Source organism: Prionailurus bengalensis, chromosome A3 (genome assembly GCF_016509475.1).
Source record: "Prionailurus bengalensis isolate Pbe53 chromosome A3, Fcat_Pben_1.1_paternal_pri, whole genome shotgun sequence".
In the NCBI taxonomy this organism is placed as follows: domain Eukaryota; kingdom Metazoa; phylum Chordata; class Mammalia; order Carnivora; family Felidae; genus Prionailurus; species Prionailurus bengalensis.
The window spans coordinates 15222198-15243870 of record NC_057354.1 but is presented as its reverse complement, the minus strand read 5'-3'; the positions used below and the strand labels follow the sequence as shown (position 1 = coordinate 15243870).

Sequence of the window (21673 nt, the reverse complement as noted above, 5' to 3'; positions counted from 1 at the left end):
CCTAACCTGGGGAAAGACACAGACATCAAAATCTAGAAAGCAGAGGACTCCCATTAGATTCAATGAAAACTGACTATCAATAAGGCATATCATAGCCAAATTCACAAAATACTCAGGCAAGGAAAGAATCATGAAAACGGCAAAGGAAAAAACTCCTTAGCTTACAAGGAAAGACAGATCAGGTTTGCAGCAGACCTATCCACAGAAACTTGGCAGGCCAGAAAGGAGTGGCAGAATATATTCAATGTGCTGCATAAGAAAAATATGCAGCCAAGAATTCTTTATCCAGCAAGGCTGTCATTCAAAATAGAAGGAGAGATTAAAAGTTTCCCAGACAAACAAAAATTAAGGGACTTCATGACCACTAAACCAGTCCTGCAAGAAATTTTAAGGGGGACTCTCTGAGGGGAGAAAAGACTAAAACAAACAAACAAACAAACAAAGACCAAAAACAACAAAGACTAGAAAGGACCAGAGAACCCCACCAGAAACTCCAACTCTACAAGCAACATAATGGTAATAAATACATATCTTTCAGTACTCACTCTAAATGTCAATGGACTAAATGCTGCAATCAAAAGACATAGGGTAACAGAATGGATAAGAAAAAAAGATCCATGTATATGCTGTTTACAAGAGACCCATTTTAGACCTAAACCACCTTCATATTGAAAATGAGGGGATGGAGAACCATCTATCATGCTAATGGTCAACAAAAGAAAGCCAGAGTAGCCATACTTCTATCAGACAATCTAGGCTTTAAAATATAGACTGTAACAAGAGATGAAGAAGGGCATTATATCATAATTAAGAGGTCTATCCACCAAGAAGACCTAACAATTGTAAACATTGATGCTTCAACTGTGAGAGCACCCATACGTATAAATCAATTAACCACAAACATAAAGAAACTCATTGACAATAATACCATAATAGTAGGGGACTTCAACACCCCACTTACAACAATGGACAGATCCTCTAATCAGAAAACCAACAAGGAAACAATGGCTTTGAATGACACACTGGATCAGATGGACTTAATGGATACATTCAGAACATGTCATCCTAAAGCAGCAAAATTCACATTCTTCTCCAGTGCACATGGAACATTCTCCAGAATAGACCACATACTGGGACACAAATCAGCCCTCAACAAGTACAAAAAGATCAAGATCATACCGTGTATATTTTCAGACCACAACACTATGAAACTCAAAACCAACCACAAGAAAAAAAAATTGGAAAGGGAACAAATACTTGGAGACTAAAGAACATCCTACTAAAGAATGAATGGGCTAACCAAGAATTTAAAGGGGAAATTAAAAAGTACATGGAAGCCAATGAAAACGATAATACCACAACCCAAAACCTCTGGGATGCAGGAAAGGTGGTCATAAGAGGAAAGTGTATAGCAATCCAGGACTTCCTAAAGAAGTAGGAAAGGTCTCAGATACACAACCTAAGCTTACACCTTAAAGATCTGGGAAAAGAACAACAAATAAACCCAAAACCAGCCGAAGGCAGGAAATAATAAAGATTAGAGCAGAAATTAATGCTATCGAAACCCAAAAAACAGTAGAACAGATCAATGAAACCAGCAGCTGGTTCTTTGAGAGAATTAACAAAATTGATAAACCCCTAGCCAGTTTAATCAAAAAGAAAAAGGAAAGGATCCAAATAAATAAAACCAAGAATGAAAGAGGAGAGATCACAACCAACACAGCAGAAATAAAAACAATAATAAGATAATATTATTTGCAATTGTACGCCAATAAAATGGGTAATCTGGAAGAAATGGAAAAATTCCTAGAAACATATACACTACCAAAACTGAAACGGGAAGAAATAGGAAATCTGAACAGACCCATAACCAGTAAAGAAATCAAATTACTAATCAAAAATCTCCCAAAAAACAAAAGTCCAGGGACAGATGGCTTTCCAGGGGAATTCTACCAAACATTTAAGGAAGAATTAACACCTATTTTCTTGAAGCTGTTCCAAAAAAAAATAGGAATGGAGGGAAATTTTCCAAACTCTTTCTATGAAGCCAGCATTACCTTGATTCCAAAACCAGACAAAGACCCCGCTAAAAAGGAGAACTATAGACCAATTTCCCTGATGAACATGCAAGCAAAAATCCTCAATAAGATATTAGCCAACTAGATCCAACAGTACATTAAAAAAATTATTCACCATGACCAAGTGGGATTTATACCTGGGATGCAGGGCTGGTTCAATATCTACAAAACAATCAATGTGATTCATCACATCAATAAAAGAAAGGACAAGAACCATATGATCCTCTCAATAGATGCAGATAAACCATTTGACAAAATGCAGTATCCTTTTTTGATAAAAACCCTCAAGAAAGCAGGGATAGAAAGATCATACCTCAATATCATAAAAGCCATATATGAGAGACCCAATGCTAATATCATCCTCAATGGGGAAAAACTGAGAGCTTTCCCCCTAAGGTCAGGAACAAGACAGTGATGTCCAATCTCGCCACTATTATTCAACATACTATTGGAAGTCTTAGCCTCTGCAATCAGACAACACAAAGAAATAAAAGGCATCCAAATCATCCAGGAGGAGGTCAAACTCACACTCTTCGCAGATGACAGGATACTCTATATGGAAAACCCAAAGATTCCACCAAAAAACTGCTAGAACTGATCCATGAATTCAGCAAAGTGTCAGGATACAACATCAATGCACAGAAATCGGTTGCATTCCTATACACCAACAATGAAGCAACAGAGAAATCAAGGAATAGATCCCATTTACAGTTGCACCAAAAACCATAAAATACTTAGGAATAAATCTAACTGATGAGGTGAAAAATCTATACACTGAAAACTATAGAAAGCTTATGAAAGAAATTGAAGAAGACACAAAAATATGGGAAAGTATTCCATGCTCCTGGATAGGAAGAACAAATATTGTTAAAATGTCAATACTAACCAAAGTAATCTACATATTCAATGCAATACCTTTCAAAATAACACCAGCATTCTTCACAGAGCTGGAACAAACAATCCTAAAATCTGTATGGAACCGGAAAAGACCCCGAATAGCCAAAGCAATCTTGAAAAAGAAAACCAAAGCAGGAAGCATCACAATCCTGGACTTTAAGCTGTATCACAAAGCTGTAATCATCAAGACAGTATAGTACTGGCACAAAAACAGACACTCAGATCAATGGAACAGAATAGAGAACCCAGAAATGGACCCACAAACGTATGGCCAACTAATCTTTGACAAAGAAGGAAAGAATATCCAATGGAATAAAGACAGTCTCTTCAGCAAGTGGTGCTGGGAAAACTGGACGGCAACATGCAGAAAAATGAACCTGGACCACTTTTCTTACAGCATACACAAAAATAAACTCAAAATGGATGAAAGACCTAAATGTAAGACAGGAATCCATCAAAATCCTCGAGGAGAAAGCAGGCAAAAACCTCTTCGATCTTGGCTGCAGCAACTTCTTACTCAACACGTCTCCAGAGGCAAGGGAAACAAAAGCAAAAATGAACTACTGAGACCTCATCAAAATAAAAAACTTCTGCACAGCAAAGGAAACAAGGAGCAAAACTAGAAGGCAACTGACAGAATGGGAAAAAATATTTGCAAACGACATATCAGATAAAGGGTTAGTATCCAAAATCTTTAAAGAACTTCTCAAACTCAATACCCCCAAAACAAATAATCCAGTGAAGAAATGGGCAAAAGACATGAATAGACACTTCTCCAAAGAAGACATCCAGATGGCCAACCGACACATGAAAAAAATGCTCAACTTCACTCATCATGAGAGAAATACAAATCAAAACCACAATGAGATACCACCTCACACCTGCCAGGATGGCTAACATTAACAACCCAGGCAACAACAGATGTTGGCGAGGATGCAGAGAAAGAGGATCTCTTTTGCATTGTTGGTGGGAATGCAAGCTGGTGCAGCCACTCTGGAAAATAGTATGGAGGTTCCTCAAAAAATTAAAAATATAACTACCCTACAACCCAGCAATAGCACTACTAGGTATTTATCCAAGGGATACAGGTGTGCTCTTTCGAAGGGGCGCATGCACCCCAATGTTTATAGCAGCGCTATCAACAATAGCCAAAGTATGGAAAGATCCAAAATGTCCATCAATTGATGAATGGATAAAGAAGATGTGGTATATGTATACGATGGAGTATTACTCGCCAATCAAAAAGAATGAAATCTTGCCATTTGCAACTACCTGGATGGGACTAGAGGGTATTATGCTAAGTGAAATTAGTCAGAGAAAGACAAGTATCATATGACTTCACTCATATGAGGACGTTAAGACACAGAACAGATGAACACAAGGGAAGGGAAGTAAAAATAATATAAAAACAGTGAGGGGGACAAACATAACGGACTCTTAAATATGGATAACAAACAGAGGGCTACTGGAGGGGTTGTGGGAGGGGGGATGGGCTAAATGGGCAAGGGGCATTAAGGAATCTACTCCTGAAATCATTGTTGCGCTATATGCTAATTAACTTGGATGTAAATTTAAAAAATAAAAAATAAATAATTTTAAAAATAAGAATAAAAAAATAAAGTACAAATATTTCAACGTTTTATTTTTATTTTTGGGATAGAGAGAGACAGAGCATGAACGGGGGAGGGGCAGAGAGAGAGGGAGACACAGAATCGGAAACAGGCTCCAGGCTCTGAGCCATCAGCCCAGAGCCTGACGTGGGGCTCGAACTCCCGGACCGGGAGATCGTGACCTGGCTGAAGTCGGAGGCTCAACCGACTGCGCCACCCAGGCGCCCCTAAAGTACAAATTTTTAATATTATTTGATAATTGTATTTTCTCTTTTCTACTACTCACCAATTTCAACTATCTTCATCAGTATCTGCATCAATATCTTCATCAATATCCTGTCTACTTCTTTACATTTATTTTGCTGTTTTTGTTCCATTTTCTTAGGTTCAAGCATACATTAACTTACTTTCAAATTTTTACATTTATATGTTAAATGTTCATTATAGAAATGCTGATGCCCTGGGCCTTAGATATGAAGAAGAGAGTGGGGGCACTGAGGCTCACCAGTCTAGCTGTGACAAACCATGACCTTGGATGATACATGGTTGGGTACCCAAGCACTTAGTGTTCTGCTCACTAGGCTGATTTTGTATGCATCAGAACCCTGCCCAGGCTTGGGCCCTGGGGAGATGAAATCAAAAAGATGGGTTCAACTCCTCCCAAAAGAAGGAGCTCCATCCCAAATATAAAATGTCAGCCCAGTCCTAGACTCTCCTATCTCCTGCCTGCAACACCATGAAGACTGAATGGATCCTCTTTTCTCTATGTCTCCTCATCTTGTCTATGCCCCTCCAGACACTTTCAGGCGTCCTGTTTCCTTTACCTCTCAGAAAACAATTGTGTGAAAGTGGACGTCTTGGAGGTAAGGCAAAATGGGAAGGGCAGCCCAGGAGAACACTGTGAAGGTGAAGGTGATCTAGGCAGCCTGGGTGATAGGCAGTAATGAAGTCCTGCTTTTATCTTACACCACACAGCCCTAGAGCATCTAATTCCAGAAGTTTCATTCATTTCTGTCTATGGATTGGAGAAGGAGGAAGAGAGAAAATAGAATCAAGTTTTTTCCAAGGGATTTCAGTGGAAGAGGAGGGAGATTGTGAAAATTGGATTAATGTAAGGAGTGTCCAGAAAACCTCTTTATTGTTGTGTGTGGGTGTGGGTGTGTGTGTATTAGATGAACTTTAATTCTACTTAACGCATATATACAGGACCACTCTGCATTCTACAGATATGGAGAAGCAAAGGCCATCATTCACACACTTGGGGCACTCACATCTACTTATCATGATGGACACATGTGGAATACTCATGTATCCATGAGTAAATGTGGCAAAGTCCCAGTTGTGGGTGAGGGCTGGAGTTGGACTTCAGGAAGACTGACATTAACTCATTCTTTGTCTCCAACATGGCCGTCATTGTTCCTGCTCTGACCACCCACCTCCATGGTCTCAGTGAGGCCAGGTGAGTCTGCATGGTAGGTAAAAGGGGAGGGGCGTAGCTAGATGGGAGAGGACACAGACACTGGTGGAAGGAAGGAAGATCTTTTGCAAATTAAGCATTTTGAGCCTATCCTTCAGGAGTAGATGTAGACAGACAAAGGCCTTTTTAGCTTGTGTTTGCAGAGACTCTAAAAGTAAAGTAAGGGCTCTGACCTATGGCCTTGGGGAAGCAGATGACATGTTTACTTCCAGTGCCATGGGAAAGCCTGTGGAGAGTCAGGAAATGGGATATATTTAATATGAAATTCTGTGATAGAACGCAGAAGCCTCAGGTCCTTCTTGCTTTCCACTCTACCTTACCGTCCTTCTCCAATTATCTGAGTCACTGACCCAGGCCGTAGTCTAGAATCATTGCCCCATATCACATATACAGTGGTATTTTTGCTGAAGGAACTCTCCCAATGAAAAAGTAACAGGTAGATTGACATGGGCTGATGACCATCAGTCATCTGAGTCCATGAGGAAAATAATGTCCGCTTGGCAGTAGAAAAGAAAACCTGGGGTGCCTGGATTGCTCAGTCGGTTAAGCGATGGACTTCGGCTCACGTCATGATCTCGTGGGTCACAAGTTTGAGCCCCGTGTAGGGCTCTGTGCTGACAGCTTGGAGCTGGAGGCTGCTTTGGATTCTGTGTCTCCCTCTCTCTCTGCCCCTCCCCCCACTTGCTCTTGTGCTCTCTCTCTTTCTAAGATAAGTAAACATTAAAAATTTTTTTAAGGGGCGCCTGGGTGGCGCAGTCGGTTAAGCGTCCGACTTCAGCCAGGTCACGATCTCGCGGTCCGTGAGTTCGAGCCCCGCGTCAGGCTCTGGGCTGATGGCTCGGAGCCTGGAGCCTGTTTCCGATTCTGTGTCTCCCTCTCTCTCTGCCCCTCCCTCGTTCATGCTCTGTCTCTCTCTGTCCCAAAAATAAATAAACATTGAAAAAAAAATTAAAAAAAAAAATTTTTTTTAAAAAGAAAAAAAAAGAAAACCTGACTCTGGGATTCTCATGCCCAGAAATCTGCAACTATCCTCCGGTATTTGGCACCTGTAAGTCAGTTTACACGAGATTCTACTACAACACGTTGACATTTTTGTGTGAGCCCTTCGTCTTCTCTGGCTGTGGAGGCAACAGAAACAACTTTAAACATAAATTTCTCTGCGAAAAATTTTGTATTCCTGAAAAGTAAGTCTCTCAGCTCCTCACCCAACCCCCAATGACACCAAATACTAGAAACCCTGGTTTTTTCAGTAAAAAGCAAGAAAGAGGCCAGGGGAAATTGAGCAATGGGACAAGATTGTACCTGGGTTGGGGACGATCAGTCACAGGCACAAATTTCAAGGTCTCAGGTCATTTAGTCCAACAAAACTCTTTTGAAATTGTGAAAATCAGAGCCCAGAGAGGCTAACAACGAGAGGCTCATTCAGAAGAAGGACGTGGGTCCAGACGCCCAAGCTCTCCACCCAACAACTCACCACTACCATGATCACCTCAGGTCTTTAAGATCCTATTCAACCCCTATTTTTGCACAGTTAAAAAGCAAAGTAGTGAGAATGGGCAGAGTAGTTCAGTATCTATAGTGAATGGCGACACAATAGCCTTAGACTCAAGAGCAGAGACCTCACTTTATTAATTTGTATGTCCTCAGAGTAGAGTACTATATTGGCTCACTAACATTTTATGGATGCATTGTGGATCAGGATGGTATAGGAATTAAAAACCCATTTGCTACTACGTGGATGGAACTGGAGGATATTATGCTAAGTGAAATTAGTCAGAGAAAGACAAAAATCATATGACTTCACTCATATGAGGACTTTAAGAGACAAAACAGATGAACATAAGGGAAGGGAAACAAAAAATAATATAAAAACAGGGAGGGGGACTCATAAATATGGAGAACAAACTGAGGGTTGTTGGAGGGGTTGTGGGAGGGGGGATGGGCTAAATGGGTAAGGGGCATTAAGGAATCTACTGAAATCATTGCTTCACTATATACTAGTTTGGATGTAAATTTTAAAAAATTAAAAAATAAAGTTAAAAAAAAAAAGCTCTGAAGTTCTGCTGAAATGTAAAAGACCCATGGATTCTACCAAAGGTGCTAACAATTGCTACATTTATTTATTAACAGAGACAGAGGCAGTGGAAGAAAGGAAACCCAACACAACATAAGGAAGAAATGAAGAAAAAGGAATATTCCTTATGCAAAAGTCTGCCAAAATAATTCTGAATATAAATGGGACTATTACTGGAAGATTTTGAATTCAGAATTCTTGCTGATTTCCTTGCTCAGATGTGCCTTTCATGCTGATTATATGTATAAAAATTTAACTGAAAACTTCCTGCATGTCAGCCCCGGTCTAAATTCATTCATCTCTCCCATCCTAGATTCTTCCAATGTAAACCACTGATGACCTCTCTGAAGATACCAACCTACCCATGTAATGAATTCATCTGCATAAAGGCCATCATTGTTGGCACCTCCTTGGCATGACCCGCCAAAACTGAGTTTGCTCCTGTATTTTGTCACTGACCCCAGTGGATTTCCATATAAGTGGCACTAAAATAATCCTCATTAAGTTGTTTCATCTGCCCCAAATCAATGAGCATTCAACCCTCAACAATGCTCATGTTCTAGGGAAATATCTCCAGTGCCCCAGGGACCAGGAATATAGAAATTATGACTTTACACCTGGAAGCTGCAAATCTTGAATGAAGCTGAGCTTCTATAATCAGAGTATGGAGAGTCATTCCCCTTTGCCCTGACTTCCCTATTCACATTCTCATCAAGGACCCAGCTTCACAAAGGAGTCCAGTGATAAGAGCATTCTAAGGACCATAAACACTGGGGGGCACTGCAGCCCAGGGTAAGTCCATATATGGGCATGCTAAGTCAATCCCAACAATGGCAACCCCTGCCTCTGGACTTTGGGCACAGCCTTGGAGACATCTCAGGAATTGGCAGGAAGCATAGGTTAAAGACGTCAGTCACCCTGGCCCTTCACCCAGGAACTGTTCCTGTGTAAAAAGGGACAAATGAAAAAGGTAGTTTCTGGGTATTGAACCAAAGTCTAGTAACCGAGACCATTCTGAATCCATAGAAAACTTCTTCCTAGGCCTGGCATCACGGGTATGACCTATCTGGTGCACATTCATGGATTCTGAAGACTTCCCACCCTCTGACTATTGTGAAACACAGTGTCACATAAACAAGTATAAATGAGTGTAATTTCCTTGAAAACTCTTTCAGAACTGTAGTCTAGTATTCCAAAGAATTACTATAAGTAAAGTACTCTCTGAAGACAATTAGTATCCAAAGTCCATTTTAGGCTCAGGTTTTCAGATTTCTCCTGGGCGCTCAAGTGATTGTCCAAGTTTCCTTCTCACTCAATCCTAAATTTGCCTGTAGGATGGTTTGTGTGTGTGTTGTCTGTTGGTGCTGAAGGATGATATTCACAAGTGCCAACAAAGATCAGTAAAAAAGGCACAAAGCCATACATTTGCAGGCCTTCCTACAGAACTACATACCCAAGGAGTAATACAGGACATCAATTAATGAGAAACCCAAATGAATTTCACATTAAATTCAAGTGAGATATTTTGAGGGGGTGATCACTGATAAAAGGGGGGCCACAGATGACAACATAAAGCAAGGTCTTGGGGTACACCAAGGACAGAACGAAAAGATTTCAGTCCTGAGTGTGGTCTCTTCCCAAGGTCATATCTGATCACTAGAGAAACTCGAAGGTTTGGTTTCTGATTCCAAGAGGCCCCAGAAAGAAGGAATTTGTGCAGCAGACCTTGGAATGTGGCACAAGTTTGCCTGTCATTCGAGAGATACTCAGTGCCTTCCACCCTCACATCTGGGTGCAGAGCAGAACCTGGGAGAAGATGGAAAGAAGGGAGATGTAATGATCATCATGAAGACACTGATCTCTTCCCCCATCTAACCATCCCATTCCATCCCCTGTAGGGGAATAAATAGGGTAGGAGAAAAGCTCCAACCCTTCCTCAGGCTAGCCTTCACTGGGTCTGGTAGATCATTCTCCCCACATGAAATTCCATATGCAGCAGCCTGACACCAGTTCCATCCTGCCAAGCTCTCTTTATCAGATCCGTCCTTGATCTGGCCACTTCAAAACCTCATTAGTTCTATCTGCTGTTGCCAGAATAATTATCCTCAAGCACCATTTCTGTTTCTCGGGCCCTTGATTCAAGACACACACTGCCTGTGGTTAAGATTTTAACCAAATATCCAGGTCTCCCATGTCTGCCCCATATTACTACTGTTTCCTATACTTTTGTCTCAACTTCACGAGTCTTTTTATGAGTAGCATGGACTTTGAGAGAGGAGAGTGACCTAATCCAATTCTGACCTATTGTACTTACTGGAACGAAAGGTCTGAAATGTGAGGTGACTTGACAAATGCCCCTGTTATCTCATAGTTTCATTTATGTTTTATACCTCGACTCTCAGTTGGGGACTTTCTTCCATGCACAATGCATTCTCTCCTTCATTCATTCAGCACGTTCATTGAGCACCTACTGTAAGCCAGATACCATATGAGGCATGGGATAAAGTAGTGAGCAGAGAGGGCCATACCCTGTTCTCATGGAATTGACAATCTAAAGAGGAGACAGATATTTATCCAATAACCACCCAGGTACCTGATGATAAATGTTAATACACGATCTACAAGAAAGGCATAGGGTGTTATTAGCAGGTGCAGTAGAGGAACTTAACCTATCAATAGATTCAGCAAATACTTTCCAGAATAAATGATATTTAAGCTGACATCTGAAGCATAACAAGGCACGAGGGGGACAGGCATTCCCACCAGAGAGAATGATAACGTGAATACCTTGAGGCAGGATAAAGCATAACATATTCTAAGAATTGAATGTGCTCCCATAGAGCGGGGGGCACAGTGGGGATATGGAGGTTAGCAGGCCCAGGTCATCTGTATGACTTTATATGTCAGGAAAAGAAGTTTAGATTTATTTCAACTGTGATGAATAAAAATGGAGGTTTCCAGGGGCACCTGGGTGGCTCAATCAGTTGAGCATCTGACTCTTGATTTCCACGCAGGTCATGATCTCACAGTCCGTGAGTTTGAGCCCCACATCGGGCTCAGAACTGACAGTGCACAGCCTTCTTGGGATTCTCTCTCTCCCTCTCTCTCTGCCCTTCCCACTCTGCCCCCAAATTAAATACATAATTTTTCTTTAATGGAGGGTTTCAAAAAGAAGAATAATGTTTCTAAGAGACCAGTCGGGGAATTCTGGTTCTGAGCACGGCAGAATAGCTTATATCAAACTATTCTACAGATGACGATTATATTATCTTGACAAAATGGAAAAAACAACGGTTTTAAGTCACTGGAGAGTGACCAAAATTAAGCAGAAGCTGGATAGGATTTAATCCTTGAAAGAAAAGAGCCACGGTGGGAGAGATCCACACATGGCTTTTCTCAGAGGAAGACCCCCAATCCAGCCTGAGCGAGGCAGATAAAGCTCAAGCAGAAAGCCATAGTCTTATGTCCTGAGAAGTCAGAAGACAATACTCAGGATGGACTCCCAAAGCAACTATGTATCAAGGGAGGAAATCCAAAGAGGAGACAACCACAAGAGGGAATCTCCAACATTGTTATACAACCTCCTCTCAAATCCCTGATTGTCTCCCCAGTCTCTTATATGCAGGTGATATTCCAAGAATCCAGCCAGGACAGAGGTGCCAACTTATCAGATAGGTTTCATAGCTTTGATTTTTTTATTCAAATCCTAGTTTGCTAACATATAATGTAGTATTGGTTTCAGGAGTAGAATTTAGTGATTCATCACTTACATCTAACACCCAGTGCTCATCCCAACAAGCACCCTCCTTAATGCCCTTCACCCATTTAGCCCATCTCCCCACCTAGCTCCCTTCCAGAAACCCTCAGTTTATTCTCTGTATTTAAGAGTCTCTTACAGTTTGCCTCCCTCTCTGTTTTCATCTTATTTTTCCTTCCCTTCCCCTATGTTCATCTGTTTTGTTTCTTAAACCCCACATATGAGTGAAATCATATATTTGTCTTTCTCTGATTTATTTTGCTTTGCATAATACACTCTAAGTTCCATCCACATTGTTGCAAATGGCAAGATTTCGTTCTTGATTGCTGAGTAATATTCTGATATATACAGATTATATATACTATATATATATACTATATATATATAGTATAGTATATATATATAGTATATATATAGTATAGTATAGTATATATATAGTATAGTATATATAGCATATACATATACATATATAGTATAAAAAGGTGATATATACAGATATACATATATATATGTCTGTATATATACATATATACATATCTGTATATATACATATATATATCTGTATATATCACCTTTTTATACTTTATATGTATATGTATATGCTATATATATATACTATACTATATATATACTATACTATATATATCTATACACATATAGTATATGTATATATATACATATACTATATGTATATATATATCTGTATATATCACCTTTTTATACTTTTTTAAAAATAAGCAAATATTACTTTTGTGACTTTTAAGAAATTGTTGGATTTTTTTCAAAATATGAAATAACCTAAGGATGATAATCTAAAAAACAAAACAAACAAACAACAAACAAAAAACCCAGCAGCATCAGCACCAGAGCTTGTTAGAAATGTGGAATCTCAGGCCCACCAGAGAATTGCCAAATTAGAATTGCATTTTAAAACTATCAGTCTGCTGGGGTGCCTGGGTGGCTCAGTCAGTTAACCGTCCAACTTCAGCTCAGGTCATGATCTCACGGTTCAGGGTTCAAGACCCGCGTTGGGCTCAGGCTCTGTGCTCACAGCTCAGAAGCTGGAGCCTGCTTTGGATTCTGTGTCTCCCTCTCTCTACCCCTTCCCAGCTCATGCTCTGTCTCTCTGTCTCACTCTCAAAAATAAATAAACATTAAAACTATTAGTCTGCTTTCTGTCTCTGTGGGTTTGTCTGCTCTGGACGTTCATGTGAGTGGAATTATACAATGTGTTCTTTTGTGCCTGACTTCTTTCACTTGGCATGGTGCTTTCAGGGGTTGTCCAGGTTGTGGTACATGTCAGTACTCCATTCTTTTGTTGCTGAATAATGTCCCGTTGTGTGGGTATACCATACTTTGTCCATTCATTGGTTGATGAATATTTAGGTCGTTGTTATAAGCGGTACTACTGTGAGCATCCATTTATAAGTTTTTTCTAATTTTTTTAATTTTATTTTTATTATTTATTTTTGAGAGAGAAACAGAGTGCGAGTGGGGGAGGGGCAGAGAGAGGGAGATACAGAATCTGAAGCAGGCTCCAGGCTCCAGGATCTGAGCTGTCAGCACAGAGCCGGACATGGGGCTCAAACTCTTGAACCATGAGATCATGACCCCAGCCAAAGTCGGATACTTAACTGACTGAGCCACCCAGGCACCCCGGCAGACTAATAGTTTTAAAACACAATTCTAATTTGGCAATTCTCTGGTGGACCTGAGAATCAGTTTTATGTATCAGTTTTAATATGGACACGTGTTTTCATTTCTTTAGGGTAAATATCTAGGAGTACAATTTCTGGGTCATGTGATAATGCTATGTTTACATTTTTTTAATGTTTATTTATTTTTTGAGAGAGACAGAGCATGAGTGGGGGAGGGTCAGAGAGAGGGAAACACAGAATCCAAAGTAGGCTCCAGGCTCTGAGCTGTCAGCACAGAGCCCGATGCAGGGCTCGAACCCGCGGAGTACGAGATCATGATCTGAGCCGAAGTTGGACGTCTAACCATCTGAGCCACCCATGTACCCCATACATTTTTGATAAACTACCAAATTGCTTTCCAAAGTGGCTGCGCCATTTTATGTTCCTTCCTGTAATGTTTGGGGGTTCCAATGTCTCTATATCCTTACCAACGCTTGTTATTCCTCATTAAAGAAAAAAAATTACAGCTATCCTATCCTAGTGAGGATGAACCCGTTTAATGTTCCATTGTGATTTTGACTTACGTTTTCTTAATGACTGATATTGGGCATCTTCTCATGTGCTTATTGGCCATTGGTGTATCTTCTTGCGAGAATGTCAACTCAAGGCCTTTCCCTGGTTTGTAAAAAGAAAAGAAAAGAAAAGAAAAGAAAAGAAAAGAAAAGAAAAGAAAAGAAAAGAAAAGAAAAGAAAAGAAAAGAAAGAAAAAAAGAAAAGAAAAGAAAAGAAAAGAAAAGAAAAGAAAAGAAAAGAAAAGAAAAGAAAAGAAAAGAAATCTGCCTTTTAACAAGACCCGTTGGGGATTTGTATGCTCATTTTGCAAGTACAAGCCTATGGAAAATCAGGAAGCATCAGGAAAGGAAATCTACCTGAGTAGCTTCTTACAACGAAAGTTTCTCCTTCACCAGCTGCCTTCTACCCATAAAATGTGAAACTCTTCACAGAGTCTATATGGCCCTGAGGATTTACAGTGAGCCGCCTCCATCCCTTTTCTGTTCCTAGTAGTGGCTTCTCTTTCAGGGAATTCTCTCCCCCCGTTCTGTGATGTCTTGTGAGGGTCAATTCCAGGAGCCTGATGACCAACTGAAGCCAGGGAACCAGACCATTTCTCCACACATGGGGTGTGTAGGGGGCAGCACATTAGTTAAGATCAAAATTCCCAGCTAGGCCATTTTGCTCCCAGAGGACATTTGGCAATATCCAGAGACACTTTGGGTTGTCACAAATGAGGGTGAAGTCTGCTGGCCTCCAGTGGGAAGAAGCCAGGGATGCTGCTAAACATCACATAATACACAGGACAGTCCCTCCACCACAACACAGAATTACCCAGTCTAAAATGATAGTAGATCCAAGGTTGAGAAACCTTCAATTAGGAATCATATTCTTCCTCTCTCAGAAAAGCTAAAGAGAAAGTGAACATCGCTGTCACAGCAGTGCCACCACAATCCAATCTAGATGACCTTCCTGCTTAGACAATGTACTTCTTCCTCGTTGACCCTCTCCAGTGCCATCAGTTCCCAACCGTGGAGCCCCAGCTTTCCATGAATCATGTGAGCACCAGTATCGTCCCAACACATTCCTGGGTTTGCTTGATGTGAGACGAAAGGGAGATGATTCATTTCAGAAGTACTAAATAAAGGGTATACTGTCTAATTAATAATAGGTTTAGAATCTATTGGAAATATGTATGGACTCCCCCACACAATGGAGTTGCAAACCCTTAGACACTTCACTTCCTGGTTCTTCTCCCCCTCTCCATTTCACGGGCTTATTTTCACGGGCTTTGCAATGAGCATGCACCAAAGAAACGAAGGGAGGAGGGACTAAAAGTCTCTGCATCGCCCCAGGGAATGTACACTTTTTCCAATCAGACTACTTTTTGCCTTACATGGGCATAGGCAACATCTCAGTAAGGCTGTAACCTCTGTAGTACTCAGCCAATGAGGAACCAGGGGAGGGACTTGCATGCTGGGAGATAAATTGTCTGCTGTAACTGCCCCAAGTGTGCCTGTCCATCAGACACCCGCTCTTGCAAGAACGCTGATTAAAGCCTCGCTTCACTGTGCTCCGAGTCTTGGCATCCCTCCTTTGATAGGGCCATTGGTCTTATTTCTAACACTGAGTTAGCCAGTATCTTTCCGTTGCTGGTAACAAAGAACCCTGACCCACAACTACCTAGTTGGATGAGGGCTCCACTCCAGGAAGGGTAGCCTCACCCAGCTGCTAGGCTAAGCATACACATAAAGCATCAGCGAAGTAACGAAAAGTGTGGCTTTAAGGAACTTCACTAGAACTTGTAATCAGAAAACCAGAAAGAAACTATTTTAATTTCAGTCTAAATGTAAGCTTTTCATCAAGTACCTTAAACTGTTCATTCTTAGGAGCCCGGTGGTCTGGGCCACTGGTTGGGTATTGAGGCAAGCTTGCTTTAGCTTTGAGTTTCAGTGCTAAGAAGGCAGAAGAAAACAAGGGAGAGGAAAGAGACTAGATTGTTTCTATCTGGGCTCAGGGGAGAAAATGGTATAAAAAGAAGCCTATGTTCAAAAGACCAAAAAAAAAAATGTTAAAACTGGAAAAATATTAAAAATGGAAGATGTAACCTATAAAATGGAGCACCACAGGACAGGAGAGCCTAAAAATTGAAACCACTATCCCTATATATCAGGAAACATCCATAGCAATCTATCTGCAAGCCCAAGAAGCGTTGCAAAAAATAGAGGCTTTGCATCTAAATACACTTATTGGTCTAATTGCAGTGAGATTGAGAGTAAAAGCCTCTGAGGCCATTTGGCAAAGAACATGGGAAACACAGCAAGCAGAAGCTACAGAGTTCCAGGGTGTGGTTAAATATAAAAAAAAATTCTTATATATTTAAAGAAACCAAACACTTTAACAATTAAAAATCATGTCTAGAGGCACCTGGGTGGCTCAGTAGGTTGGGTGTCTGACTTTGGCTCAGGTCATGATCTCGCGGTCTGTGAGTCGAGCCCCTCGTCGGGCTCTGTGCTGACAGCTCGGAGCCCGGAGCCTGCTTCGGATTCTGTGTCTCCCTCTCTCTCTGCCCCTCCCCCGCTCATGCTCTGTCTCTCAAAAATAAATCAACGTTAAAAAAATTTTTTTTCAAAAATCATGTCTATGACATACCGTTGAGTGACGAAAGCTATTACAGAACAGCAAGAACTTCCTTCCCACACTTGCTACCATATCAACATGAATACCTAAGACAAGGCTGGATGAATGTTCACCAGTTAGCAATCATTATCTATGGACGAGGGATCCTCTTCTTTGGACTTTTCTGTGTTGTTTGAATATCTCAACAGTGATTACACCTCCTTTCTCAAAAAAAAAAAAAAAACTGGAAAAGGAGGAGGAGGAGGCAGAAGGAAGGAAAGAAGAAAAAAAAAAAGATGCATAATCCCATAATCCTACTGAGTTAGGCTCCCATATCCTCAGAGCCCGGAAGGACTTTCACGAACTTCTAATTCAGAGATTACCAAACCACACCACACGTTAGAATCTCCTGATAAGCTTTTTTGAAATGTAGCTCCTGGTAGACAAACAAGCAGTTTCTTTTGGCCGGCCCCCACCTTTGACCTACTGAATCAAAATATCTGGGATGAAACTTGGGAATCTGCACACTGACAAGCCCACTCAGGTAACTGTGTTCTAAAACCAGCCTCTGGCAACCTCTCGCCTGCTTTCTGTCTGTATGGATCTGCCTCTTCTAGATTTTTCGTATAAATGGAATCACCCACCGTCGGTGGCCTTCTGTGTCTGGCTTCTTTCACTTAGCACAGTGTTTCCAATGTCCGTCCATATTGTAGCATGGATCAGTACTTCATCCCTTTTTGCGGCTGAATAATACTCCACTGGAGGGATAGGTGACATTTTTTTTTTTATCCATTTATCCTCTCATGGGTATCTGGTTTGCTTCCACCTTCTGGCTATTTCAAATCGCATGTCTATGAACACTGTTGAACAAGTTTTCCTTTGAACACCTGTCTTCTATTCATTTGGTTACACAGCTGAGAGTGGATTCACTGAGCCATATGGTAATCCCATGCTTAACTTTTTGAGCCACCACCACACTTTTTACTACATTAAGTGGCTACTAGAAAATTTGCAGTTATATGCGTGGCTTGCATTATGTTCTATTGGAGAGCGCTGTTCTGGATGTTTCTTTCTGCCCCAAAATTTCACTGATGCTAACCTCTCATGTATACATACCACACCATCTTCCAAACAGGCATAGATTACAGGAAGCTGAAAATCATACCAAGAGTAAAAGAAAGCAAAGAGAATAATAAAAGAGGGTATCACGAAGAGATTCATCTTTTTTCAGAGAAACTGAATAACCATCGCTGACATTTGTTGAATGTGCCCTTTTTGTGTCGGTTCTGTGCCAAGTGCTTTCTTTATGTATTCACTCGGCAATCCTGTGGAGTGGGTAATGTGATAACATGATTGTCCTCGTTCATTTTGCACAGAGCCCATGAGCAGCAGCGGAGTCCAGATTTGAACCCAGGCCTCATTGCAAAACCCAAGCTCGTGGCTTCCTGGTAGCCGAGGCAAAAATGAAACATCGGCTCTAGAAAGCACCTTTTCACAGGGGCCAGTAACAGAGGTGATGCCAGTAAAGTTACTTCCCTGCCCATTCTCAGAATGGCTCATGGCCAGACGGAAACTTTCTCCTGACCTTGAGCTCCACAAAGAACTTGCTCTGTGACTCTGTCCAAGAAACACTGATACAACGTGATCATGTCCCCAAGATAAGTGGTACCCAAACTGCAGGATCATTCATTCCACTTGGTATGAAAAGGGAGGGCTTAATGTTCTGTCTTAATTGACGAAGTGCAATTCAGTACGGATCTGGATTATAGACCCTGCTATGTAACGTTTTTCTCAAAGCGACAGGAAACAGTTGGGAGGAACTCAGACAATACTGAACTTTTTCCCTTCACTAGGCTTCTAGAATTTCGGAGCATCTTTCTCTTGCCTGGGAATGGCCTATGACTTAGACTTCTGCTGCCCTCTGGTGTCTCTGAGAATAAAGGCACCCAGCCAAGAATTCTTTCCACTCAAAACTGCCCAACCGTTGTTGTTCTCACAGGCCCGCAAAGCAGCGGAGCCTGGGGTCTGAGGAGAGGAGCATCTGAGCTCCCCCCCCCCACTCCAAACAGGCCTTGAACCTTCTCTGAACACACACACCCCATCTTCAGGGTCTGGGCTCTGCCCCAGCCCTCACAAACTGCATTTCATTTCCCTCCCCTGGGTGCACTGGTGTCCTGATTCAGGCTAGTGCTGGGACCCAGATTGTTGTTGGAAGACAACAGTTCAAGAGTTGCTATCAGTATGAAAGACCAGGATGGCAGAGTGACTACAATACGAATGAGAAAGCATGAAAGGGAGAGTATGAATAGGTCACAGATATCGAGGGCCAAGCTCTTCCCACCTGGGACCTGCTCAGCTGGACAGAATCTCAGGCCTGGAAGGGACTGTAAATCTCGTGGAACCCGATGTCTCTCTCTGTCCCCTTCTCTTTCTCTTTCTCTCCCTGCCTCCCTCTCCCTCTCTCCCCCTGTCTCTCCCTCTCTCCCTCCCTGTCCTCTCTCTCTCTCTCTCACTCTCACTCTCTCCCTCCCTCCCTCCCCATTTCTCCCTGTCTCTCCCTCCCTGCATCTCTCTCCCTCTCTGACCTAGAGGGAGAAGCACCCTGCCCCAGCTCATGCAGCCAGTCTGGATTGGAACTCAGAGTTACCCCTACCTGTCTCTCTTTTCCTTACTTCCCAAACCATCACAGTTGATCCCAAACCACTTGCCTACCACCATTTTATAGTGAGAGAAGGTAGAATACCAAAATTATTGCTCTCCTATAGACCAAGGTTCAAACCAGCCCTGCCACTCACTCTGAGGCCTTGGGCAAGTTATTTAAACTTTCCCAGTTTTCTCAGGACTTCCCAGGCCTCCTGTGAGGATTAAATACGAGTGTGCACGTCAAGCCCAGCACCTGGGATATAGTCAGTGCTCGGTAAGGATTAGCTGTTAATTCCGGGGGGGGTGGGGGGGGGGGGGGTGGGGGGGTTCTTCATTCTTTTCCGATGCTTGTGAATCTATATGAAGCTGGCCTTCTGGGCACCAATCCCCTTGACAGGAGGCCTTCACTTGGGTAGGAAAAGGAAGGTAGCCCTCAAGAGCACCCCCTCGCAGGGGGCACAGGTTCAGCCGCCTGCCCCTCTCACCCCACATATCCAACTTACCAATGACATTATGCCTCCCAGAGAGTAAGATCCAGAAGAGCAGCAGGGAGAGGACGTAGGGCCCGTGGTGTCACTGAAGTGGCACATGGGTGTGCAGCCAGGGGTTTCCCCCACCTGATGGTCAAGGAAAGGGATGGAGAAGCTGGGAGCTGCAAGACCCACGGAGTGGTAAGAGAACAGGTCTCAGACGACTCACACTTGACGACTGGCAAGTATCAGAGCCCCAGAAATCCCCGCCCACTGCAAGGAAGTGTTGGAGGAGGTCACAGAGAGGACATGGTGGCCGCCAGTTGACCTGCAAGCTGACCCTGGGCAGTTGGAGTTTCCTCCCCCTCCCCCGTCCTTGGAGCATAGGCTCCGCCCACCATTCCCACAGCGGGAGCCATTTTCACGGATGTAGCCTTGAGGGAGCAAAGTGTTGCTGAGACCCTCTGGCCGATACCTGTGACCGAGCCTGGTTAAGGCCCCTCCGTAAACTGTTAAGGTTCTGGTGGGCAGGCGCTGAGATCTTCTGTCTTCCAGAGCCCAAGAGCAGCATCGTGTGTAAATCCCCTTGCTTGTTACACCTGCCAGTGTGTAAATTCCCTTGCTTGTTACACCTGCCACCTGCGGAGATCAGAGTGGCCTCTTTTCTCTTTCCTCTGTCTTACCCTGCCCTCTGTGTCTGGGGGCCGGTTTCAGATTTCACCCCTCCCAAGGTGAACCACCTGGAAGCTGAGGATGGGGAGGGGCGTGTGTGTGGCCTTTCCATCTGGTCAGAAGCTAATTTCAGGGTGCAAGTTTGGGGCATCCATAGGAGCAGAGTCCACTGAGACCTGCTCCCCCAGGCCTGAGGTGGAAATGGCCTTAAACTCTGAGGAAGGAAAGGTTCTGATGGCTTTGGTTTAGGGTACAACAGTAGGAAAAGAGGCCTAGAAAGGCCTAGGGGGGCGGGGGAGGCGAAGAATCTGGCTTTTGACCTCCAACTCCAACACAACCCCGAGGTCAGATGCCCTTCAGACCTGTTGGGATGAGCACAGGGTGTTGTATGGAAATGAATTTGACAATAAATTATATTTAAATTTTTTAAAATGTTAAAAAAAAAAAATTCAGCCCTTCAGTTCATACTTTCTCTTTCTCTCTCTCCCTCTCCCCCCATCCCACCTCATTCTCTCCCCTCCCCTTCCCCCCCACCCCATGTCATTGCTCCCAAGTGGACAAGGTGGGTAGCCCCAGATGAGGAGGGAAGACCTGGAAGGGACCTCTCTCCTGGTGCTCAGCCTGTGCTGTGCTGGGGCTCACACCTTCCTTTCCAGTCCCACCCCCATCCCGGCAGAAAAATCACCCTACTTTACGGTATTTTAAGGTTCTAGGACTGCTGTTTTTCATTGAAAGTTTCTCCACATTGATTTTTTTTTAAGTGTGCATGTGTTATTTTGATTTTTTTAATAAACAATAACACGATAAGCAAAACAATGGAAGAGGAACCTGCCAAAATGTCCAGCAGCCTGTCACACTGACACCTGGGGGGTCCTCCTAGTTCCCTGCGCTGTGAGCCTGGAGCCCTGGGATGGCCATGGACAGGCTCACACCATCTACTCTTGTTCAGATCAGGCAACAACGGACACGTCTGCTCAGAGAGAAGAATGCTTGGATCATAGCAGAAACCGGAATTTCATAGGCCAGTGTGAAAACAGAGGGAAGGGAGGAACAAAAAAGACAGCAGTGATGGGAATTTTCTTCTTAAGTTGTAACTTGCCTTTTTCCACTAGACTTGGGAATTACAAAAACATCTTTGCAATATTCAAGGTGAGCACTACTACTCTTTTTTTCTTGTTATAAAAGCC

The 21673-nt window shown here is 42.5% G+C and overlaps 1 protein-coding gene across 2 annotated transcripts in view; it reads right to left on the bottom strand.

Annotated features, from left to right (window-relative positions):
* WFDC10B (WAP four-disulfide core domain 10B) overlaps positions 1-20869 on the bottom strand; it is a 62520-nt gene extending 41651 nt beyond the window's left edge. For both annotated transcript variants that reach the window (XR_006292894.1, XR_006292895.1), the window contains exon 1: positions 19848-20869. The gene's annotated coding sequence lies outside the window, so the exon portion shown is untranslated. The remainder of the gene's footprint in view (positions 1-19847) is intronic.
* Positions 20870-21673: the final 804 nt, after the last annotated feature.